The sequence below is a fragment of the Salvelinus alpinus genome, chromosome 9 (assembly GCF_045679555.1).
Source record: "Salvelinus alpinus chromosome 9, SLU_Salpinus.1, whole genome shotgun sequence".
NCBI classification, from domain to species: domain Eukaryota; kingdom Metazoa; phylum Chordata; class Actinopteri; order Salmoniformes; family Salmonidae; genus Salvelinus; species Salvelinus alpinus.
In genome coordinates this window covers 20589466-20615989 of record NC_092094.1, presented here as the reverse complement: position 1 = coordinate 20615989, position 26524 = coordinate 20589466, and the positions used below count along the sequence as shown (strand labels likewise).

Below are 26524 nucleotides of genomic sequence, written 5' to 3'. Positions count from 1 at the left end.
CCTGGCCTATTGCTTTCAATCAAGAAAAATCCCTGAATCTCGCCTTCACAAAATAGCAAAAATAAGATTCCAGGATTTGTATGGGAAATGCTGATGATGGTCGTTTCCTTCCTGTGAACTGTTAGAAATCCATTAAATGTAGCTAGCTTGCAGGAAATGTTTGACTTTGTTTAGTTGCATTATGTAAGCACAAAATAATATTAAGGTCCACATTTAAATGGCCATTGCAATGTATTTGAAGAAATCTTTATTATCCTCCCTTTACAAATTGTGACTGAAATGTTAAATGCGTCGGTCGGTCAGTACAGTGCCAGCCTGCCCCGCTCATGGTTACCACTGCAAACAGGGCCTAGCCAGCTTTGTATTTAGATGAGAGATGAGGACTGCTGCTGGGTGTGAATTTGGAGGGCCTGTAGAGGGCACTCTTCCATCTGGATGAACAGTATAATTCATGGCTAGAGTGCAGTGATGGGGAAACTGCAGTGATGGATGCAAATAGAGCAAGCTCACAGTTAGTACAAACTGTCATACAATTAGGCTAACTGGAATTAGGCTAATCCTTTCTTTTCAAGGCACATTTCCTAATATTTATAATGTTATTTGTGAGGGAGAGGATAAAGAATCAAAATGCCTTTTCAAAACAACTCTTACAATTTTATAGCAACATGAAACAAACCAAACAGCTAATTTGCATGCAAATGACGTGTCGGATTAATGAGGAAAACATAAATAGTTTAACCGAAATCTCTGAGAAGAACATGGCTAAATAGGAGTTCATCTGCTAAATCAAGGAATATCCTCCTGAATGGATCTGCTGACTCGAACTGCCAGCAGCGTCACTCTGTTTTCTCTAAGATAAACACAGCGTCAAACTAATTATATTAGAGATGGGAATAATGCTAAAAGAAATATAGATGTGCACAGGCAGGCACACACACACACTGCAACAGGTAAAGGAAACGAGAGGCTTCACATACCAGATGTTTGAGTGTAATGTATTATTGATAGTCCCTGGTGAAACCACTGGGGAGGACATTCAGAACATATATTTTAGGGTCATAAAAGGTCAACTATTTACGGAGAAGCTAGGGGGCAAATCAGACGGACATCCACTCAATACACCAGGAAAAGCATTGACATGACTGCATCTTTAGAGCATCATAATCAGTGCTTCCATTTGCTTCATATTGTGAATTTCAGTGAACCAATAAAAAGTCTGGAACCCGAATATGATTTGAGCTTGTGTTCAACTTGCAGTAATGCAATGCAGGGGAATCAGAGTGAGATTGAAAGGCAAATGACCCATGACTAGTCACTCAGCTGATGTTGGGGCAGACAGCAGGGGAAATAAGAGGCTTGGCTGTTGCTTCCAGATGCACTAATGACTGTATTTAAGCGGTGTCAAGTATAGTTTACGCCAGAGCGAGCAGACCAGTCCAAAACCACGATGGTTGAAGTCAAAACCAGAAGGATTTTGCGAATGCAGGTGGCAGTGTGGAGTTGTGTTGTGGTAGGTGCTCAGAGGAGTTACACAAGTCAACAACAGGGATGCAGCTATCCATTCCGGGAGAGATCTATGATGCACAGTGACACAATTATAATAGGGGTTATAGGATCACATAGATCGACAGGTAGCCTAGCCCAGCGGTTAAGCCTAGCTTAGAGGTTAAGCGTGTTGGGCCAGCAACCGAAAAGTCCCTGGTTCAAATCCCTGAGTTGACTAGGTGAAATAAAAAATCTGTCAATTTGCCCATGAGCAAGGCACTTAACCCTAATTGCTCCTTTAAATTCACTCTGGATAAGATTGTCTGCCAATTGGCAAAAAATAATAATCTACATCAACAAAACTCTCCAAGTCAGAGAATGAAAAGGAAAAAGTTTTCCCTGTCAGAGCTGGGAAGTGATACATGATATAGTAATTACAGGTATAGGAGCATCTAATCAGTAGTTTATTACTTCATACACAGCAGTAAATGACAGACAGCCTAGCTGACCTCCTTCTGCAAAACATTGATAAAAAGAAGAGATGCGTTCAGAATGATATGTCTACAGTGAGGAAGCCCGGGGGAAGTCGAGAGAAGTAGCGAGAGGGAGGTCCATGTTTACCGACTTGTTTAAATTGCCACAGTGTGGTAGCCTAGCCAAGAAGCCCAGCAAGCCTTTCTTCTAGCTCACAACGGTGCTTTTGATTATAGGCCTGGCGGGAGCTTGAGGGAGAGATGGCTGTGCCTTGGCAATGAGCTTCCCTTGTCTGCCATTAGTCACACTGGGGACAACTCTCTGAGGTCCTTCACTTATAGTAGCTACTACTTCACACTGTACAGAAGAAGTGTTATGGTAGGCCTACTAAAAGCATTAGCTAGGCCACTACTTCACACTGGACAGAAATCAGACACTGTGGCTCAGGTACTAGGTTACATATTGCCATAGAATATTTCCTAGTAGTAGGTGTTTTTACTACATTATTACCATGGTTGCTACTGAAATGGATAGAAATTAACAACAGAACGATCTACATTTTTTTTTTTTATTATTTATATATTTATTGTTGTTGCACTGTTGAGAGGAGAGCTTGCAAGTAAGCTTTTCATTGTACTGTGTATCCTGTGCATATGACAAAACAAACATTGACTTGATCTGAGATGCGATGGGAGAACAGAGAATGAAGAAAACAAACTTTCCAGGAACTGACTGTTCCCTGCTCTGACTACTAAAGGTTATGTGAGCAACTCTGTCTGGAATAAGTGTAATTCCCCTGCTAGGTCTACTAAAGACTTTAGCTAGCTACTCGTTCACATTGGACAGGGGTCAGACTATGCTGACTCAGGGAATAGATGCTGTATTGACAAATTATTTATCCTACCCTTTACGTGGTGCTACTGCAACTCACAAATTAACATTAGAAGGGCCTGTGATGTGGGGTACAGATGTGTTCAAGTCGCAGCTGGAAAACCAACTCTTTCCTGAAAAAATAAGATTTTTTTCCTGCTCTGAGAGAGAGACAGAGGTCAATGGTAGGAGTTGTCAGGCAATGAGCAGTGAGTGTCTGTGATAAGTGATTGATGCTACAGACTAGCCTATAAACATTAGGTTGGGACTAAATCATCTTGAGGTCAGAGCATACAGCAGATGAGCGGTAGTCCCATGATCACACACCGGTAGTCCCATGATCACACCCCCCCCCCCCCCTCAATATCTCACATATGGGCTCCGTCTCTACTAATGAGAAGCCTTAAGGTTCCACTTTGTATTGTTAAATTTCACCACAGCACGATGACATCAACACTCCATAAAATATCATATTATGCTGAGGTACTTCCCAAAAAGTACATTATTAAAAACCTGTTTCATAGCCAGTTAAAATGTAACTTCGTGATCAAGAGGATCTGAATAATGAAGCCTGATGAGGGATCCATCCACCCCTAGACCTGCCTCTATCAGTCCTGTAGGAGATATAAAATATGGGCCAATTCATCAAACACAGGCCAGTCACAAACTGACTTCAGCTAGCTGGCAAGCTCCTGAAACAAATCATTTCCATATAACACTCTTCGGATAGTGAGAGATTGGTTATGTATGGATATGATCATTAAAGTTGAATTGCAACCCAATATAGCAAGGGTTAGACATTAATAATATCACTTTTAAATAATATATTCACTCCAGAGAGATAGACAAGTTATCTAAAGCGACACAAAGAAATTGCTCCCTCATGCCTGACTGTGTATACTCCTTCAAGCCTCTGCTAAATAAAGGTTCACAGATACGTACTACAACTCCGAAGCCTGCTCATCTTCCAAACTCTATTTGGGTTTCCACTTTACTCTCTCCCACGACATCCATAATGTTTTAGTCTTTATAAGGACATTTCGAAATCTTTCAACTTCATATTCATCATCTCCAGCACCACCCCTGTAATGGTTCTCGTGGGCTGAAGGAAGAGTGGACCAAGGTGCAGCGTTTAAAGTGTTCATGATTTAATCCAAAAAACCAAATCGAACAAAAACAACAAACAGGAGAAGGAACGCGAAACAGTTCTGTCTGGTGCAGACACAAAACAGAAAACAACTACCCACAAACCACAGGTGGGAAAAGGCGACCTAAGTATGGTTCTCAATGAGACAACGATAGACAGCTGCCTCTGATTGAGAACCACACCCGGCCAAACACATAGAAATAGAAAACCTAGAACAAAAACCTAGAATGCCCACCCCAACTCACACCCTGACCAAACCAAAATAGAGACATAAAAAGGATCTCTAAGGTCAGGGCATGACAACCCCAAAAATCAACATATGTGAAAATGGCACGTTTCTACGTTTTGTATTAAAAAATATATTGGAAACACTTTCCGCTTACATCAACCAATTAGTAGACAATTAGTCAGCAATGCATACTCATAATTGGTTAAAATCACATGATGCACACATCTTTTTTTCCACACAACATAGAAACATATCATTTTCACATATGTTGATGTTAGGGTGGTGCTGGAAATGATGAATATAAAGTAGATTTTTTTTTTTTTTTTTATGTCTCTTTACGAAAACACTAGGACCAGACATCCCTTGTTACTGTAAAAACATGACCCAAACCAATCCCTCAGATTGTGGCCTTTAAAAATTAAGAGCACTTATGAGGCCTTCATTTCCAAGTAAAGCATTTTTCCTCCCAAGAGAAGCAACCATTTCAATCATGTTAAAGTTTACAGCACATATAGCTGATAGGGATCTTAAAGGTGTTGTCTAATCATCTTCTACCTCCCCAGTGCTATATACAGTAAGTGCCTTGTAAAAGTCCAGTTTTATGCAGCAGTGGTGGCTCTCATCTCAGATAACAGTTCAAACAGCCAGAGGCCAAGCCCAGACAAGGCTTGCCAAAAACCCAGACAAAGACAATTGTCACTGGCTACATTCACTGTCAGGAAATCCTCCCCCATTAGTCAACAAGCTGGACATTACCACTGCTACGAGGTAGGGTTGCATTGAGCATGACTTATCGTAGAGTAACAGCCAGTCAAGTCTTTCTCAGTTCTGAGGAACTCTAGCCTTTATAGGTAATAAGACATGTTGTATTTGCCATCATCTACCAAAGTACTAAATAACAGAGCAATTCTGAGCCGATAAGGAAGATATCAACATGTCTCAGTCTGAGCAGGACACAGCTTGCCTTCCCATTCATAATACTGTCATTGTTTGATAGCACTTGTAAAAGCCTTGCCGAAGCTGAAATAATCTGAGCTAATGGCAGGGGATGCCTTGGCAGTCACACCAGAACAACACTTCAACCCAACTGTCTAAACAAGATACCATTAACCGCAAGGGAACCGAGCAAAAGCCTCCCTACCATTTTATAGCAAGCGCAACACAACAGGATGCCTCCATTCCCCAGGTTCACGCTGAGATTTCAAAGGAAATACTGCTTAAAAACAAGAGCATGCAGAATGCATGACTCTAAAATAGTAAACGGCAGCGTGAGGTTGCTCAAATAGCAGTGTCAAAATATAGACACAGAATGTGCTCGCAGCGTATGTATAGCTGGAGGCCGCATCCGAGAAGCATTTCATAAATGTGCACTACAGCACAGAAAAACATGGATACATTTACTGTCTTCAATCCTGAAATGAGCCGTCTGAAAAGTATGGGTGTGATCTGAGCTGCTGTTTGTGAGCCAGCCAGGGGTAGATGCACAGTCAGAGTCTGACCCCCTGGACCGATCCAGCCAGGGATGCCTCAAATAGACAGAGGCCAAGCCTTGTTCCTGTTTGTGATTGGCCCTGAGCTGTAGCCACAGTGGGTACAGACTGGCACTGAGACCCTGAGCCAGAGGTCAAAGGGACAAAAAAAATGCTGATATAGCAGCCATTGTGGCCCAGTGGCATGGGATCTACCCAGCGCTGTTCAGACTGTCCAAGAGAATGGGAACTTTCATGAAGGGGCAGCGGAAAAGGGCTTGAGCTGGTCACCATGAGTGTAGCCTATGGGACACAGAGGCAAAATAAACATAATTGGGACTAGGGTTGCACATTTTGGGGAATATTCAGAGGTGCAAACTTTCCGTGGGAATTAACGGAAATATATGCAAATTAATATTAAAACCATTTAAATGTAGATGTTTTTTGCGTTGGATGTATTTACCACATCATACGGAGACAGACACAAATCTTTTACCTTAATCATTTGCAATTAAGTCCTTCCAATAGAAAAAAAAAAGATTTAGTTACAAATTGAAATTGTATTAAATGAGTTGACTCTTCACATGGGATGATTTCACTGAACAACAAAAGAAAGGGAATATTGAATAATTCCCCAATGATCCATTGCATCTCCCAAAAACGTTTTCAACATACAGTTGAAGTCGGAAGTTAACATACATCTTAGCCAAATACATTTAAACTCAGTTTCACAATTCCTGACATTTAATCCTAGTCCCTGTTTTAGGTCAGTTAGGATCACCACTTCATTTTAAGAAATTTTCTGAAATATCAGAATAATAGTAGAGAGAATGATTTATTTCAACTTTTATTTCTTTCATCACATTCCCAGTGGGTCAGAAGTTTACATACACTCAATTAGTATTTAGTAGGAATGTCTTTAAATTGTTTAACTTGGGTCAAACGTGTTGGGTAGCCTTCCAAAAGCTTCCCACAATAAGTTGGGTGAATTTTGGCCCATTCCTCCTGACAGAGCTGGTGTAACTGAGTCAGGTTTGTAGGCCTCCTTGCTCACACACAATTTTTCAGTTCTGCCCACACATTTTCTATGGGATTGAGGTCAGGGCTTTGTGATGGCCACTCCAATACCTTGACTTTGTTGTCCTGAAGCCATTTTGCCACAACTTGAAGTATGGAAGTATGTTTGGGGTCATTGTCCATTTGGAAGACACATTTGCGACCAAGCATTAACTTCCTGACTGATGTCTTGAGATGTTGCTTCATTTCCTGCCTCATGATGCCATCTATTTTGTGAAGTGCACCAGTCCCTCCTGCAGCAAAGCACCCCCACAACATGATGCTGCCACCCCCGTGCTTCACGGTTGGGATGGTGTTCTTCGGCATGCAAGCATCCCCCTTTTTCCTCCAAACATAACGATGGTCATTATGGCCAAACAGTTCTTTTTTTGTTTCATCAGACCAGAGGACATTTCTCCAAAAAGTATGATCTTTGTCCCCATTTGCAGTTGCAAACCGTAGTCTGGCATTTTTATGGCGGTTTTGTGGCAGTGGCTTCTTCCTTGCTGAGCGGCCTTTTACTGTGGATATAGATACTTTTGTACCTGTTTCCTCCAGCATCTTCACAAGGTCCTTTGCTGTTGCTCTGGGATTGATTTACACTTTTCGCACCAAAGTACGTTCATCTCGAGGAGACAGAACGCGTCTCCTTCCTGAGCGGTATGACAGCTGCGTGGTCCCATGGGTGTTTATACTTGCGTACTATTGTTTATACAGATAAACGTGGTACCTTCATGCGTTTGGAAATTGCTCCCAGGGATGAACCAGACTTTGGAGGTCTACAATTTTTTTCTGAGGTCTTGGCTGATTTCTTTTGATTTTCCCATGTCAAGCAAAGAGGCACTGAGTTTGAAGGTCAGCCTTGAAATACATCCACAGGTACACCTCCAATTGACTCAAATGATGTCAATTATCAGAAGCTTCTAAAACCATGACATTTTCTGGTATTTTCCAAGCTGTTTAAAATGCAGTCAACTTAGCGTATGTAAACTTCTGGCCCACTGGAATTGTGATACAATGAATTATAAGTGAAATAATCTGTCTGGAAAATATTTTGGAAAAATTACTTGTGTCATGCAAAGTAGATGTCCTAACCGACTTGCCAAAACTACAGTTTGTTAACAAGAAATTTGTGGAATGGTTGAGATTTAATCATGGAATGGTCGAGATTTCATGACTCCAACCTAAGTGTATGTAACCTTCCGACTTCAACTGTACAGTTGTGGCCAAAAGGTTTGAGAATGACACAAATATTAATTTCCACAATGTTTGCTGCTTCAGTGTCTTTAGATATTTTTTGTCAGATGTTACTATGGAATACTTAAGTATAATTACAAGCATTTCATGAGTGTCAAAGGCTTTTATTGACAATTACATGAAGTTGATGCAAAAGCCAATATTTGCAGTGTTGACCCTTCTTTTTCAAGACCTCTGCAATCCGCCCGGGCATGCTGTCAATTAACTTCTGGGCCACATCCTGACTGATGGCAGCCCATTCCTGCATAATCAATGCTTGGAGTGGTCAGAATTTGTGGGTTTTTGTTTGTCCCACCCGCCTCTTGAGGATTGACCACAAGTTCGCAATGGGATTAAGGTCTGGGGAGTTTCCTGGCCATGGACACAAAATATCGATGTTTTGTTCCCCGAGCCACTTAGTTATCACTTCTGCCTTATGGCCAGGTGCTCCATCATGCTGGAAAAGGCATTGTTCGTCACCAAACTGTTCCTGGATGGTTGGGAGAAGTTGCTCTCGGAGGATGTGTTGGTAACATTCTTTATTCATGGTTGTGTTCATAGGTAAAATGTTGAGTGAGTCCACTCCCTTGGCTGAGAAGCAACCCCACACATGAATGGTCTCAGGATGCTTTACTGTTGGCATGACACAGGACTGATAGTAGAGCTCACCTTGTCTTCTCCAGACAAGCTTTTTTCCGGATGTCCCAAACAATCGGAAAGGGGATTCAGAGTAAATGACTTTACCCCAGTCCTCAGCAGTCCAATCCCTGTACATTTTGCAGAATATCAGTCTGTCCCTGATGTTTTTCCTAGAGGGAAGTGGCTTCTTTGCTGCCCTTCTTGACACCAGGCCATCCTCCAAAAGTCTTCACCTCACTGTGTGTGCAGATGCACTCACACCTGCCTGCTGCCATTCCTGAACAAGCTCTGTACGGGTCGTGCCCCGATCACGCAGCTGAATCAACTTGCTGGACTTTCTTGGGCGCCCTGAAGCCTTCTTCACAACAATTGAACCGCTCTCCTTGAAGTTCTTGATGATCCGATAAATGGTTGATTTAGGTGCAATCTTACTGGCAGCAATATCCTTGCCTGTGTAGCCCTTTTTGTGCAAAGCAATGATGACAGCACGTGTTTCCTTGCAGGTAACCACAGTTGACAGAGGAAGAACAATGATTCCAAGCACCACCCTCCTTTTGAAGCTTCCAGTCTGTTATTCGAACTCAATCAGCATGACAGAGTGATCTCCAGCCTTGTCCTCGTCAACACTCACACCTGTGTTAACGAGAGAATCAGTGACTTGATGTCAGCTGGTCCTTTTGTGGCAGGGCTGAAATGCAGTGGAAATGTTTTTGGGGGATTCAGTTCATTTGCATGGCAAATAGGGACTTTGCAATTCATCTGATCACTCTTCATAACATTCTGGAGTATATGCAAATTGCCATCATAAAAACTGAGTCAGCAGTTTATTTGTGTCATTCTCAAAACTTTGGCCACGACTGTACATCTGTAAAAAGTCTAGAAACTAAAGCTTTGCTTGTCTTCCTCTCAGGCTTCCACGTCTTCTCCCTGGACCTCCTCAATGTCCACCTCTTGAACATCAGACTCTGAGGCCTATTCTTCACTGTCACTTTCCAACCTTGTTGAGGACAGCTCGTTGTCAGGCTCAAAAAGCCTGTTGAACTCTGTTGAACTCTGTTGAACTCTGTTGAACTCTGTTGAACTCTGTTGAACTCTGCATCCAGCAAATTAGTAGATAAAGCATCTCAGGTTGGAGGGGTGTATGCTGGGCGAAGAACATTAAGAAATCTCTTCCAATACACATTGCCTATGAGCATCAGAGGTGAACCAGTTGTATACACAGCTCAAGCAAGACATTCATCAGCATTTCTCTGACTACGTTCCACGATTGAGTCAAAAGAAAATCTGATTTCAGGAGGACCATGAGCTGTTCCTATCAATAAGGTGTCTGATTCATCATTTTCACCTCGAGTAGAAGTAGAGGGTCTTTTGTCAGAGGTTGCTTGTTATGAGCGCTAAGGGAACTTCTTGCACTTGGCCAGATGATTCTGCATCTTTGTTGCATTCTTCACATATGATTTGGCAGTTTTTACAAATGTACACAGCGTTTCCTTCGACATTAGCTGCAGTGAAATGTCTCCAGACATCAGATAGTGCCCGTGGCATTTTCCTGTTACAAACTATTACAATTCCATGTACAGATAAATAGTTAAGCAGTCAGATTAAACAACTCCTTTGTAAGATAAATGTTTTAAAATGAAACATGTATGGAAACAGGTGAATTAACACTCCTCAGTTAGCAGGCTCAAGCAAGCTAAAACCCACATGGTAGCAAAAAACTAACTAGCAGAAATTGCTAACAAGTTAGAAATGATTTAAACACACTTTGCTGTACGCTACTACTTACTAGTTAACAAAAGAATTATGTATGTTGTATAAAATATAGTCACCCCACCCAGTATTGTAATCAAAACTTACCAGAAAGCATGTAGTCCTTGGCTCAGACAGTGTAGTAGTGTGAGCTCAATAGCATCTCATTAGTGTGCAAGATCTTGAGAATCAGCTGTACATGTGATGGAAGAATGCACAGTGCATGCAGAGGATTGCAATTCCATTGAATTGAGGATAGTTTAACCAAAATATGCCACAGGAACTAGAATTGCCTTATGTGTATCACACAAAAAAGGTTCACTGTCATAAGCTAACTTTATTGATGAATTTAAGCAAAATTCCCCAAATTCCAGGACGTAACTTCCCATTGAAAAATTCCGGACATTTACCGTAAAGTTTCCAACCCTAATTGGGACTGCTGCTGTTTGTCTAAAACTGCTGCTGTGAATTAACCAGCGTATTTGAGGAGTTCTATGAGCTGCACAGAGTATGATCATTCATTCCAAATAGTCATGGAGAGGGATTGCTGTGCACAGTGCCCTTTGAAGGCAGTTTTATATTGGCTTCATTAAGCAAACCAGCCCAATGAAGGGCTCAATACAATGAAAAACAGATGAGGGTTCTGGAGTGAGGTCATTTGTCTTTGGGTGCGGCATTGCTATTAATTATCCCTGGGCCTTCCTTGTAAGGGATATATGGGAGAAATCCATATGATGTTTGAGGTATGTAGCAAAGAACACATCCATCTTCACATGTTGTCTACATATTCACATCACTCCTCCGAGAAGGACATAAAACAGGAAATTGACATTTCTCCCAGTTACAGGTCTAAGAGGTCACTGACCCTTGGCCAGCATTAGAGCAGGAAGAGTTTGAGAAAACGTGGGGTCAACTGCAAAGCAGAAGACTTAACAAAGGTAAATTAATTCCCTCTGCCAGACCAAGGATGTGAACCAGACAGCCGTGTGTAAAGGCAGAGAGAAAAGCAAAAACAGTTCCCCATAAATAATTAGCCTTATTTATAAAAGGTGTACTCGGACTTCTGTATTGGGCGTATGTATGAATTGGAGAATTTAAAAAATCTATTTGGTTTGTGCTTTCTCAAGTGTGACTTCAACACCTCCCTCTGGAGAGGATGAAGAATCCGAAAGTATGGCAAAATTTGGTATGAAGGGACATTGGTCTGTTTAGGTGGACTTGGAAAACACTTGACAAAGACTGATAAATTAGAAAATGTCTGAACAAAATGTTTGTACAGGCTTGACAGACATTGTACAGTATATTGAGTGGTCAACCACAATGGGCCTACAAGTGAACCGTTGAATATGCTTCAAAGCATGTAAAGTGCAATGCACATCACATCTGGAGAATGCATTGAAGGAATGAGATAGTCACCCTTTTTCACTCATGGCTCATCTTTAAGAGCTCAATAAAAAAAACAGGGCCAACTGTCTATGGAAATAAAGGTTAAAGCCAAAAATGTGGCTGTTGACAATATTGACCAAGTGCTTGAGGAAACATATCAAACATATCAGATGCTAGCTTCCCTACACTGGCTTCCTGTTAAGGCAAGGGCTGATTTCAAGGTTTTACTGTTAACCTATAAAGCATTACATGGGCTTGCTCCTAACTATCTTTCCGAGTTGGTCCTGCCGTACATACCTACACGTACGCTACGGTCACAAGACGCAGGCCTCCTAATTGTCCCTAGACCTAGAATTTCTAAGCAAACAGCTGGAGGCAGGGCTTTCTCCTATAGATCTCCATTTTTATGGAATGGTCTGCCTACCCATGTGAGAGACGCAGACTCGGTCTCAACCTTTAAGTCTTTACTAAAGACTTATCTCTTCAGTAGGTCATATGATTGAGTGTAGTCTGGCCCAGGAGTGTGAAGGTGAACGGAAAGGCTCTGGAGCAACGAACCGCCCTTGCTGTCTCTGCCTGGCCGGTTCCCCTCTCTTCACTGGGATTCTCTGCCTCTAACCCTATTACAGGGGCTGAGTCACTGGCTTACTGGTGCTCTTTCATGCCGTCCCTAGGAGGGGTGCGTCACTTGAGTGGGTTGAGTTACTGACGTGATCTTCCTGTCTGGGTTGGCGCCCCCCCTTGGTTTGTGCTGTGGTGGAGATCTTTGTGGGCTATACTCGGCCTTGTCTCAGGATTGTAAGTTGGTGGTTGAAGATATCCCTCTAGTGGTGCGGGGGCTGTGCTTTGGCAAAGTGGGTGGGGTTATATCCTTCCTGTTTGGCCCTGTCCGGGGGTATCATCGGATGGGGCCACAGTATCTCCTGACCCCTCCTGTCTCAGCCTCCAGTATTTATGCTGCAGTAGTTTATGTGTCGGGGGGCTAGGGTCAGTTGGTTATATCTGGAGTACTTCTCCTGTCTTATCCAGTGTCCTGTGTGAATTTAAGTATGCTCTCTCTAATTCTCTCCTTCTCTCTTTCTTTCTCTCTCTCGGAGGACCTGAGCCCTAGGACCATGCGTCAGGACTACCGGGCATGATGACTCCTTGCTGTCCCCAGTCCACCTGGCCTTGCTGCTGTTCCAGTTTCAACTGTTCTGCCTGCGGTTATGGAACCCTGACCTGTCCACCGGACGTGCTACCTGTCCCAGACCTGCTGTTTTCAACTCTTAATGATCGGCTATGAAAAGCCAACTGACATTTATTCCTGATTATTATTTGACCATGCTTGTCATTTATGAACATTTTGAACATCTTGGCCATGTTCTGTTATAATCTCCACCCGGCACAGCCAGAAGAGGACTGGCCACCCCTAATAGCCTGGTTCCTCTCTAGGTTTCTTACTAGGTTTTGGCCTTTCTAGGGAGTTTTTCCTAGCCACCGTGCTTCTACACCTGCATTGCTTGCTGTTTGGGGTTTTAGGCTGGGTTTCTGTACAGCACTTCGAGATATTAGCTGATGTACGGAGGGCTATATAAAATAAACTTGATTTGATGATTTGATCCAGGACAATGGAAAATGCAAGAAATGCATTTAAAAGGCGCAATCTGATTTTGTATTTGATTTATTAGGATCCCCATTAGCCAAAGCCAATGGTGACATCTAGTCTTACGGTGGTTAGACAACAAAAATTGCATTACAATTTACATACAGTACATTTAAAAACATTAACATGTAGTGTGTGTGTGCATCTATCAGTTACACATACAGTGCATTCGGAAAGTATTTAGACCCCTTGACTTTTTCCACATTTTGTTACGTTACAGCCTTATTCTAAAATGAATTAAAATAGGGGTTTCCCCCTCAATCTACACACAATACCCCATAATGACAAAACAAAAAACAGTTTTTCAGAAATGTTTGCAAATTGAAATATCACATTTACATAAGTATTCTGACCCTTTACTCAGTACTTTGTTGAAGCACCTTTGGCTGCGATTACAGCCTCGAGTCTTCTTGTGTATGGCGCTACAAGCTTGGCACACCTGTATTTGGGAAATTTCTCCCATTCTTCTCTGCATATCCTCTCAAGATGTTTGATTGGGTTCAAGTCCAGGCTCTGGCTGGGCCACTCAATGACGTTCAGAGACTTGTCCCGAAGCCACTCCTGCATTGTCTTGGCTGTGTGCTTAGGGTCGTTGTCTTGTTGGAAGGTGAACCTTCACCCCAGCCTAAGGTCCTGAGTGCTCTGGAGCAGGTTTTCATCAAGGATCTCTCTGTAAGGATCTCGCTGCTCCGATCATCCTTCCCTCAATCCTGTCTAGTCTCCCAGTCCCTACCGCTGAAAAACATCCCCACAGCATGATGCTGCCACCACCATGCTTCACCGTAGGGATGGTGCCAGGTTTCCTCCAGATGTGATGCTTGGCATTCAGGTCAAAGAGTTCAATCTTGTTTTCATCAGACAAGAGAATCTTGTTTCTCATGGTCAGAGTCCTTTAGGTGCCTTTTGGCAAACTCCAAGCGGGCTTTCATGTGTGTTTTACTGAAGAGTGGCTTCCGTCTGCTGAGATGGTTGTCCTTCTGGAAGGTTCTCCTATCTCCACAGAGGAACTCTGGAGCTCTGTCACAGTGACCATCGGGTTCTTGGTCACCTCTCTGACAAAGGTCCTTCTCCCCTGATTGCTCAGTTTGGCCGGGCGGCCAGCTCTAGGAAGAGTCTTGGAAGATGTTTGGAACCACCATTTAAGAATGATGGAGGCCAGTGTTCTTGGGGACCTTCAATGCTGCAGAAATATTTTGTTACCCTTCCCCAGATCTGTGCCTCGACACAATCCTGTCTCGGAGCTCTACGGACAATTCCTTCAACCCCATGATTGGTTTTTGCTCTGACATGCACTGTCAACTGTGGGACCTTTATATAGACAGGTGTGTGCCTTTCCAAATCATGTACAATCAATTGAATTTACCACAAGTGGACTCCAAATAAGTTGTGGAAACATCTCAAGGATGATCAATGGGAACAGGATGCACCTGAGCTCAATTTCAAGTCTCATAGCAAAGGGTCTGAATTCTTATGTAAATAAGGTATGTTTTTAAATTTGTTATAAATGTGCAAATAAAAAAATAAAAATGTTTTCAATTTGTCATTATGGGGTATTGTGTGTAGATTGACAAGGAAAAGTGTTATTCAATCCATTTTAGAATAAGACTGTAACGTCACAAAATGTGGAAAAAGAGAAAGGGTCTGAATACTTCCTGAATGCACTATATATGTTCCTCTCAAGTTCTTGGCTCTTTCCAGAACAACTACCTTGTCCTTGAACCTCAGGAACTTGATCCCTATCGGCCTGGGTTTGTCACCTGGTGGGTTTTCCAGTCCTGTGGGCGAGCTCCACCTCAATCTTCCTGTGGTCAATCTTCAGTTTCTCTGAGATCATTTCCATCATTTTGTGCTCAGACTCCGTCCAGGTCTCATGTGGATATTCTGAGATTCCATCCACAACCATGTTGTTCCACCTTGATTGTCCCTCGAGTTAATCCGATTTCTCCATCATTGTTATCATGTATTCACATACAGAACTGATGTCCTTTCTCAATGACTTACAGATTGCTGTCATCTTGCCATTCTACTGTTTAAACTCATCGAGCTGACCCTGGGAGCTCGATGAGTTCTTCAAGTCCTGGACCTCTCTGGTCAGGTTGTACATTATTTTAATAGTTGACTCAACCAGTATTTGAACAAAACACTATTTTCTTGCTGTTGTAACAACTGCTTGTAGAACTATTCATGTTCATTTAAAAGATCCTTCACCTGTGATAGAGACACACCACTGTCCTCAACGGTACTCCCGCCGATTTTGGTCTTTGTCATGGTAACAATGTAGGTTTCGCTGTTTCTCCTCACAGTTCCGTTCCAGACAGGGCAGGTCACAGGGAAGATTGAAAATAATAATAATAACAGCAGGGATCCAGACAGCCACAAATCTGGGACAATCCGCAGTCTTGAGGAATATAATTTATAAATGCCTCTATCTTATTTCTTACCCCATCAGAAACCAAACTACAAAGATGTTGTACTCCATTGTTTTATTGTAAAAAAAACCCTGTATAGCCTCAAAACATGGTATAAACTATTATTTTGAACTTATAGATGGTCAGTCCTTGCATCCATAGATCCATCTATGAATTTGAGAGTGGTTACATTTCTCCAGCCCCTAAACTGTTTACCTAAAAAAGTGGTGGGGTGACCGGGTTGTTATCGGTTGAACTGTAGATTGTCCCTTAAAACCTCCCTGGGATAGGGGGCGGTATTTTGACGTCCGGGTGAAAAGCGTGCCCAAAGTAAACTGCCTTGCAACTCAGGCCCAGAAGCTAGGATATGCATATTATTAGATTAGGATAGAAAACACTCTGAAGTTTCTAAAACTGTTTGAATAATGTCTGTGAGTATAACAGAACTGATTTGGCAGGCGAAACCCTGAGCACAATCCATCCAGGGATTTTTTTTTTTTTATAGGTCAATCTGTTTTCCATTGGCAAGCCCGTTTTAATAGAAATATACTTGTAGTTCCTATCGCTTCCACTAGATGTCAACAGTCTTTACAAATTGGTTGATGTTTTTCTTTTGAGAAATTAAGAAGTAGCCATTTCCTTTCTGGGTGTATAGCCAAGTGTACTCTTTTGTTTGGGATGCGTGACCTGAAGCTCGCTCCACTTTCATTTTATCCGCTATTGAACGCAGTTTATCCCGTCTTAAATTTTATTGATTATTTACGTTTTAAAATACTTAAAGTTGGATAAGGAAAGTTGTTTGAACAAAGTTTACAGGTAACTTATTAGATATTTTGTAGTCATGCTGGGCGAGTTGGAACCGGTGTTTTTTTTTATCAAACGCGCCAAATAAATAGACATTTTGGGGATATACCAACGGAATTAATCGAACAAAAGGACCATTTGTGATGTTTATGGGACATATTGGAGTGCCAACAGAAGACGCTCTTCAAAGGTAAGGCATGAATTATATTCATGCCTTAGAGAAGGCACTTCTCTATACCCTAGAGAAGTTAAAAGGAATGACAATGGTTCTAGGCTAAACAAGGATTTAGAGGTCGACCGATATGTCACGCCGTGATCATAGAGAGCCCTTGTTTCTCTATGGTGTAGTAGGCCAGGTCGTGACTAGGGGGTATTCTAGTTTATAATTTCTATGTTGTGTTCTTGTTTTATTTTCTATGTTGGTGTTTTGTATGATCCCCAATTAGAGGCAGCTGGTAATCGTTGTCTCTAATTGGGGATCATATTTAAGTAGCTATTTTTCCCACCTGTGTTTGTGGGATATTGTTTTGTGTTTGTGCATGTGCACCACGTAGTCACGTTTAGTTGTTCGTTTATCGATATATTTTGTTTAAGTTTCTCTTTGAATTAAATATGTGGAACTCAACATCCGCTGCACCGTGGTCCCGTTCTTACGACAGCTGTGACACGATAATGATTTTTCAATGCCGAAATCCGATACCGATTATTGGAGGACCAAAAAAAGCCGATAGCGATTAATCGGCCGATTAATATATATATATAATGACAATTACAATTGACAATGACAATTACAACAATACTGAATTAACACTTTTATTTTAACTTACTAATACAAATATATTTAGTCTCAAATAAATAATGAAACATGCTCAATTTGGTTGAAATGATGCAAAAACGCAGTGTTGGAGAAGAAAGTAAAAGTGCAATATGTGCCTTGTTAGTTTTTTTACGTTTAAGTTCCTTGCTCAGAACATGAGAACATATGAAAGCTAGTGGTTCCTTCTAACATGAGTCTTCAATATTTCCAGTTAAGAAGTTTTAAGTTGTAGTTATTATAGGACTATTTCTCTCTATACCATTTGTATTTCATATACCTTTGACTATTGGATGTTCTTATAGGCACTATAGTATTGCCAGCTTAATCTCGGGAGTTGATAGGCTTGAAGTCATAAACAGGGCTGTGCTTCAAGCATTGCGAAGAGCTGCTGGCAAATGCAGGAAAGTGCTGTTTGACTGAATGCTTAAGAGCCTGCTGCTGCCTACCACCGCTCAGTCAGACTGCTCTATCTAGACGTAATTATAATATAATAAACACACAGAAATACGAGCCTTAGGTCATTAATACGGTCAAATCCGGAAACTATAATTTCGAAAACAAAACGTTTATTCTTTCAGTGAAATACGGAACCGTTCAATAGTCGAAATATTGCTGTTACATTGCACAACCTTCAATGTTATGTCATAATTATGTAAAATTCTGGCAAATTAATTACGGTCTTTGTTAGGAAGAAATGGTCTTCACACAGTTCGCAATGAGCCAGGCGGCCCAAACTGCCGCAAATACCCTGACTCTGCTTGCACAGAACACAAGAGAAGTGACACAATTTGCCTAGTTAATATTGCCTGTTAACATGAATTTATTTTACCTAAATATGCAGGTTTAAAAAATATATACTTGTCTATTGATTTTAAGAAAGGCATTGATGTTTATGGTTAGGTACATTGGTATAACGACAGTGCTTTTTTCGCGAATGCGCTTGTTAAATCATCACCCGTTTGGCAAAGTAGGCTGTGATTCGATGATAAATGAACAGGCACCGCATTGATTATTTGCAAAGCAGGACAAGCTAGTTAAACTAGTAATATCATCAAACATGTGTAGTTAACTAGTGATTATGTTAAGATTGATAGTTTTTTTTATAAGATAAGTTTAATGCTAGCTAGCAACTTACCTTGGCTCCTTGCTGCACTCGCGTAACAGGTGGTCAGCCTGCCATGCAGTCTCCTCGTGGAGTCCAATGTAATCGGCCATAATCGGCTTCCAAAAATGCAGATTACCGATTGTTATGAAAACTTGAAATTGGCCCTAATTAAATCGGCCATGCCGATTAATCTGTCGACCTCTACAAGGAATGCTCTGACTCTGTCATATATTGGTCTGAAAAGCCATTGATACAGACGTGATAACATTGTTAAGCAATACACATGCTATATCTGTGCTTCAGACACATCCTTTGCAACACAGACAGACAATCATTATGGCACTCAAACTAGAAGACAGTTGTTCAAGCTAGAAGACAGTTGTTCGACAAGGCATGCTTCCCACATACTAGATCAGCACTAGCCGCCTCTCAGCTGTTCCTCCTCAAAGTGCTCTGAATTTATGTCTTGATACTTCACATTGCTTAGGTCTCTGCATGAGAGGCATAACCCCTATGCATTCCTTTAGGAATGATGCATGCAGCAATTTCTGCTGGCACCATTGTATACAAATTGTATGCTCACTAGTTGGCTAATCACATGTGAAAACGTCTTCCCGAAAAGTACATTTCAATGTTATGCTTATAATGTTCCTTCAGACTTTGAGGCTACATTTGATTTTGTATTAATTTAGTAGCCTATAGTGACATGTTCACACATTAATCCCATGTAACTAACATCATGTGAACGTGATGCTATTTTATGGTAGACTACACAACATAATCGTTGTGTCTGTTGCATTGTAACAAATTATACGTGCTCTGTATGAAGCCCTAACAGCTCGTGAAATCAGCAGCTCGGCTAAACAAAGCTATCAGCAAACTTGGTAAAGTTATTGAATTGTTATAGTCAACAACGAAACACCCATTAATTGTCTAAAACAGTACTGTGAATTACTACAATATAACGTAGAGTTTAATATGCGGTCTTACCTGTCGAGAATCTCCTTACAAATTACTTTGTTGTAAACTGTCAGACTTGTATCAGCGCAGAGCAAATCCAGAAAAAAACATGCCTGGGAACTTGCAAGCAATGAACAAAGTTTTCATTACGTTTTCTACAGCGAGATATTAGCCTACTGTTTTATAATTTGTTCGAGCTTTGTCCCTCCATAGGGTGCCCAGGTTGACGGGGTATTTAGCAAAAACGTAAATAGTGACTTTCTGTAGCCTACTTCTGAGTCTCGTTTACTTGCTGATACTGAGCTCGTATTTCTCCCGTTGGATAAGGAAATGGAGCATGCTGGGGGAAGAAAAGTGGAAAAGTTTACTGACTCCTACAGGCGTGATACGAACGTATATTTAGGAATTTAATGTTTGGAGGGACCGCTATATTCCAAAACTGAACCGTTAATTTTGTAACAATCCTTGTTTTTGCCATTGAGTGGAATTGATGTAATATGACTCACAGATCGTATCCCGTAAAGTGAATATCTGAAAGCCAACTCTTAAGTCCTAGGGAATTTAAGTATTGTTAAACAATGGATTATTCCTGTCAAATAACATAGGTGACCTTTCAGTGTATTGTCACAAGCAACATTAGTAGAAATAGTCTATAGGTAAACCAAATGCCTAAACCCCAATGTTGTTTTATAAGTTACTAATGTGCTACTACTACTTTGATCCATAAAATACAGTTGAAGTCGGAAGTTTACATACACCTTAGCCAAATACATTTAAACTCAGTTTTTCACAATTCCTGAAATTTAATCCAATAAAAAGTCCCTGTCTTAGGTCAGTTAGGATCACCACTTTATTTTAAGAATGTGAAATGTCAGAATAATAGTAGATTGAATGATTTATTTCAGCTTTTATATCTTTCATCACATTCCCAGTGGGTCAGAAGTTTACATACACTACATTAGTATTTGTTAGCATTGCCTTTAAAATGTTTAACTTGGGTCAAATGTTTTGGGTAGCCTTCCACAAGCTTCCCACAATAAGTTGGGTGAATTTGGGCCCATTCCTCCTGACAGAGCTGGTGTAACTGAGTCAGGTTTGTAGGCCTCCTGGCTCTCACATGCTTTTTCAGTTCTGCCCACAAATTTTCTATAGGATTGAGGTCAGGACTTTGTGATGGCCATTCCAATACCTTGACTTTGTTGTCCTTAAGCCATTTTGTCACAACTTGAAGTATGGAAGTATGTTTGGGGTCATTGTCCATTTGGAAGACCCATTTGCGACCAAGCTTTAACTTCCTGACTGATGTCTTGAGATGTTGCTTCATTATATCCACATACTTTTCTTTCCTCATGATGCCATCTATTTTGTGAAGTGCACCAGTCCCTCCTGCAGCAAAGCACCCCCACAACATGATGCTGCCACCCCCGTGCTTCACGGTTGGGATGGTGTTCTTCGGCTTGCAAGCCTCCCCCTTTTTCCTCCAAACATAACGATGGTGATTATGGCCAAACAGTTATATTTTTGTTTTATCAGACCAGAGGACATTTCTCCAAAAAGTAGGCTCTTTGTCTCCATGTGCAATTGCAAGCCGTAGTCTGGCTTTTTTATGGCGGTTTTGGAGCAGTGGCTTCTTCCTTGGTGAGTGGCCTTTCAGGTTATGTCGATATAGGAGCCGTTTTACTGTGGATATAGATACTTTTGTACCTGTTTCCTCCAGCATCTCCACAAGGTCCTTTGCTGTTGTTCTGAGATTGATTTGCACTTTTCGCACCAAAGTATGTTCAACTCTAGGAGACTGAGCGGTATGACGGCTGCGTGGTCCCATGGTGTTTATAATTGCGTACTATTGTTTGTACAGATGAACATGGTACCTTCATGCGTTTGGAAATTGCTCCCAAGGATGAACCAGACTTGTGGAGGTTATACATTTTTTTTCTGAAGTCTTGGCTGATTTCTTTTGATTTTCCCATGATGTCAAGCAAAGAGGCACTGAGTTTGCTTAACTGACCTTGGATCATTAACTCTGGGACTACTACATCTCTATCTGTATTTAAATGTAAAGCATCTCTTTAATAATACTTCCTGTTGACCCGACCAAGTGACCTCTCACCTATGATCATGCTGTGCCGTCTGTGTCAGCCAGTTCAGATGCTTGGAAAATATCCACAGGTACACCTCCAATTGACTCAAATTATGTAAATTAGCCTATCAGAAGCTTCTAAAGCAATGACATCATTTTTTGGAATTTTCCAAGCTGTTTAAAAGGCACAGTAAACTTAGTGTATGTAAACTTCTGACCCACTGGAATTGTGATACAGTGAATTATAAGTGAAATAATCTGTCTGTAAACAATTGTTGGAAAAATGACTTGTGTCATGCACAAAGTAGATGTCCTAACCGACTTCCTAAGTGTATGTAAACTTCCAACTTCAACTGTAAATGCATTTGACTTCCCTTTAGGCCTACGACATGAAGATATTAGATACAATACAGTAATACAACATTTGCTTTATTGGTTCATTTGTCTGCATATTATTTTGACTCTTATTTTTCCAGGTAAGTTGACTGAGAACACATTCTAATTTACAGGAACGACCTGGGGAATAGTTACAGGGGAGAGGAGGGGAGATGAATGAGCCAATTGGAAGCTTTGGATGATTAGGTGGCCATGATGGTAAGAGGTCCTGATTGGAAATTTAGCCAGGACACGGGTTAACACCCCTACTCTTACAATAAGTGTCGTGGGATCTTGAGTGTCCACTGACATTCAGGAGACCCGATTAACGTCCCACCAGAAAGATGGCACCCTACACATGGCAATGTCCCCAATCTCTGCCCTGGGTTATTGTTTTTTTTTTTTTCAGACCAGAAGAAAGAGTGACTCCTACTGGCCCTTCAACACCCCTTCCAGCAGCATTTGGTCTCCCATGCAGGGACTGACCAGGACCAACCCTGCTTAGTTGTACAATACCCAATTTGACACACAACACACACATCACAGGCTGGGAGACACATGGCAATGTCCCCAATCTCTGCCCTGGGGCATTGTTTGTTTTTTTTCAGACCAGAAGAAAGAGTGACTCCTACTGGCCCTTCAACACCCCTTCCAGCAGCATTTGGGCTCCCATGCAGGGACTGACCAGGACCAACCCTGCTTAGTTGTACAATACCCAATTTGACACACAACACACACATCACAGGCTGGGAGCAGCGCAGGGGTTGCTTAGGGGTAAAGTGCCTTGCAAGGGCAAAAAGGCAGTAGGTATTATACAGGATATTTAAGCTCTTACCATTATCATCAGGGTGAGAATCAGATCCACTATGTGAAACAGCAATTTCCATATGTTTCCCATGCAGTTGTTATTGGCACCCCCAACTCTACTGGCACGCCCAACTCTGCCCATGAGTTTCAAAATAGAATTATCCCTAGTTAGTTTTCCTTCAAAATTACCACGTGAAAGCACTGACAAAGTGGGAAAAGTGAGATCAATACAACCTGTGGAGAGAGAACCTCTGTCGTACTAACAGTGTGTTATCGAGACATATCTAAAAGGCATAACCATTAAACAACACATGTATGGAACCATTTGAGTGGAAATCAGTCTCCATTTCTTTAAAAACAGCTCACTAAAAACCTCTTAATGGAGCCTCCACCAAACCTAACTCCAGGAGCTAACAGCTTACATTCAGACATTAAAATGAAGACAAAGACAGGTACTTAGGTTCAGATGCTGACAGAAAGGAATATGTATGTAGAGCCCAACTAAATATAGTATTAAGTACTGTAATGAAGCTTATTGTAGTGGAAGGACCATAACTTATGGCCACCGTTGAGTTTTGTGGAAATCCTCCATGCAGAACGGGAGTCTCCCTCCTTGATTTTCTGCTCCTGACTACTGTAAAGCAAGCTCACCATGCCAGGCCTCTCTATGGGCCCATTTTAATGCAGAAGATATTGCTTTACAACACTCCATTATCCCACTACATATTTTCTGCTGGCAGGTTTCCAACAACTGTATGAGTTGGAAGTCACTATGAATGAAATGCATTCCCAACCAGGGTATGGCAGGGGTTTTCTGTGCTTCAGAATGAAATTCCTTTCAGTTATTTCCCAATACTGGGAGATGTGTTGAGTATAATGTACTGCCTCTCCTATAACATTTACATTTACATTTAAGTCATTTAGCAGACGCTCTTATCCAGAGCGACTTACAAATTGGAAAGTTCATACACATTCATCCAAATCCCCTGCGTGAAATGTCCCATCCCTCTGCAGATTCAAGCCCTCGATGGACGCCGCTCCGGCCCGGTGGAATATCAGACCAAGCCCATTCTACTGCAGGTTGGGGTGAACCACGCAGACTCTTAGTTTTCATTTGATCACTGCTCTTGAGAACCCCCTTATCCAAGGGTACCCCTGGCTAGTGCTACATAACCCACTATTCTCCTGGTCCACGGGACACCTACTAGACTAAGTAAGGGTAAGAACTACCAGACTAAATGCCTAAGACCACCACCAAGAGCCTCGCCGTGTACCCCGGCATCCATTGAAGACCAAGACTTTTCTGTACTCCCTCTCGACCACTGAAGCAGCAGTCATGGACAATTACATCCGGGAGTCGCAGGAGGCAGGTTTCATTCGCTCCTCTACATCCCCAGCTGGTGCAAGCTTCTTCGTGGGAAAGGATGGAGGTCTGCATCCCTGCATCGATTAGAGGGCTGAACAGGATTAAGATTAAGAATCGTTACCCCCTACCCCTGGTGTCCGCTCCCTTGGAGTTGACCCATGGGGCCCAATTCTTCACCAAACTGGAACTCCGCAACGCTTACAATCTGGTGAGAATCAGGAAGGGAGATGAATGGAAGACTGCCTTTAACACCCCGAGTGGACATTTAGTCATGCCCTTCGGATTATCGAACTCACCGGCAGTATTCATTGGTCAATGACACGCTTAGGGATATGTTGAATCGGTTTGTCTTTGTTTACCTCAACGACATCCTGATCTTCTCCAAGACCCTTCCGGAAACCATCCTGCACATCCGCCAAGTCCTGAGACCCCTCCGGCAGACTCAACTATACATCAAGATAGAGAAGTGTGAGTTCCATGTATCCCAAGTTTCTTTCCTAGGCCACATTATCTCTACCGCCGGCATCCAAATGGACCCCGTAAAAGTGAGGGCGGTCACCGACTGGCCTCGTCCTGCCTCACTCAAACAAGTCCAGTGGTTCCTCAGGTTTACCAATTTTTACAGGTGTTTTATACGCAACTTTATACATTTCTAAGTAAAGTATTATGTTTATCCTTAACCACTGATTCCTTGTCTGGTCTCTTCTCTGCACCTGGGTCCAACCTCACCACGTCACAGATGCAGTTAATTTCATACCATGTGCTTTTCTCTTGTGACCATCTTGATCATTACACTACAAACAGAAGGTAGGTCATTATCATAATAAGATGCTAATTTAGTCCCTGTTCACAGCAGTAGTGATTTATCAAGCATAAAAGTGGCCCAGGTCGACCATGCTGGGTTAGTGACTTAATCACAGGTGTGGGCCGCACATGGACCAGAGACAGACCCTGATACCTGCATACTGTAGACCACTAGAGCTTAAACAAATCAGTCCTGCCTTCTGGACTCTAGCACCTTGGTTTCTGTTCAGGTATCTACAGAGGCAGTGCTCCTATACCCCATACCCTCTGTCTCACTAGAGGTCATTCCTCCAAATTGATATTCTGTGCAGCCTAGCAATCTTGGATATCTGTTTAGCAGTGGAGATGGATGATGTGCTTTGCGAGCATTAAGATGGAATCCCTTTTAACAGCAGTGGCTGGGAGATATTGTGAGGTGTTGCTCATTGTGGATTGATGCCGTGTGATACATTTAGTGCCCAGGAGGACTGTTTCTCAGAGGCACTAGGCATGTGTTTGCCTTGTATGAGACATCAGGTGAAATGGTTGCCTTTTACTCACTGACAGAATGTATACACAGTATGTGCTCTGTGCAAAGCTTACAGGACTGCCGTAGGACTGATGATGAGAGGTGTACATACTATATGTGCACTCTTAGAAAGAAAATTGCTATCTAGAACCTAAAAGGGTTCTTCGGCTGTCCCATAAGAGAACCCTTTTGAGGAACCCTTTTTGGTTCCAGGTAGAACCCTATTTGGGTTCCATGTAGAACCCTTTCCACAAAGAAAGGGATCTACATGGAACCAACAAGGGTTCTCCTATGCGAACAGCCAAAGAACCCCTTTCTCTAAGAGTGTGTATACTTAGTCTTCCGTAGCCATACCTCCAAATCACGTTGTTGTCACACCTCCTTCTAATTAGGGAAGCCTGGTTCTCAAGGCTAGTGTATACGATACATTTTTTTCATCATAGTTAGAATCTACACTAGGCCTACATGTGACTGAAGAGGTAGAATCAGACCTCCCGGTCATCATCCTCAGCTGTTCCTTCTATCCCTACCTTCTTAGTTTGGTCCTGTAAAACACCCTCTCCCATTAAAGCAGGTCGCCATGGTCACCATGCATTAAACCCCTCACATCAAATACACTTTAATTGGCTCAATCAGAGCCAATCAGGCGTGGCCCATTCTTCTGAAGTCAGTCGTCGTCCAATCACCCAGTGTTTATTGTTGTAGCTGCGGTAGCCTTCCCCTCACTCAGGTGCAAGGTGTCCTCCAAGGCTCTGTAAGTCCACAGACTTGGCTGGGGACCTTGAATAAACCGAGACATTCACTAGTCCTACCACATCATTAATCCAGAGGTTTGCTTGTGGAGCAAGAGGTTGTAATCAAATCCATTAAAACAAATGATTGACTTGAATAAAGTACTGGGGTGAATTATACAGTGTAATGTCACACAACCATCACTCACTGTATGTGAGCATACTAAAGTTTTGTGCCTTTGTAAACCAAGTTGTCAAAGTCAAATGTTATTTTTGAACATGTCCCAGCTGCTGCCTGTAGTGTGTTTATTCAAAATGACAAATACAGGACTACAGTACTATGCATTAAAGTAAACCACAGCACTGGGCACTCA

The 26524-nt window shown here is 41.9% G+C and overlaps 1 protein-coding gene across 1 annotated transcript in view; it reads right to left on the bottom strand.

Annotated features, from left to right (window-relative positions):
* The window catches only part of LOC139584486 (tetraspanin-9), a 306094-nt gene extending 286291 nt beyond the window's left edge, over positions 1-19803 (bottom strand). Inside the window, exon 1 of the mRNA XM_071416411.1 lies at positions 19510-19803. The gene's annotated coding sequence lies outside the window, so the exon portion shown is untranslated. The remainder of the gene's footprint in view (positions 1-19509) is intronic.
* Positions 19804-26524: the final 6721 nt, after the last annotated feature.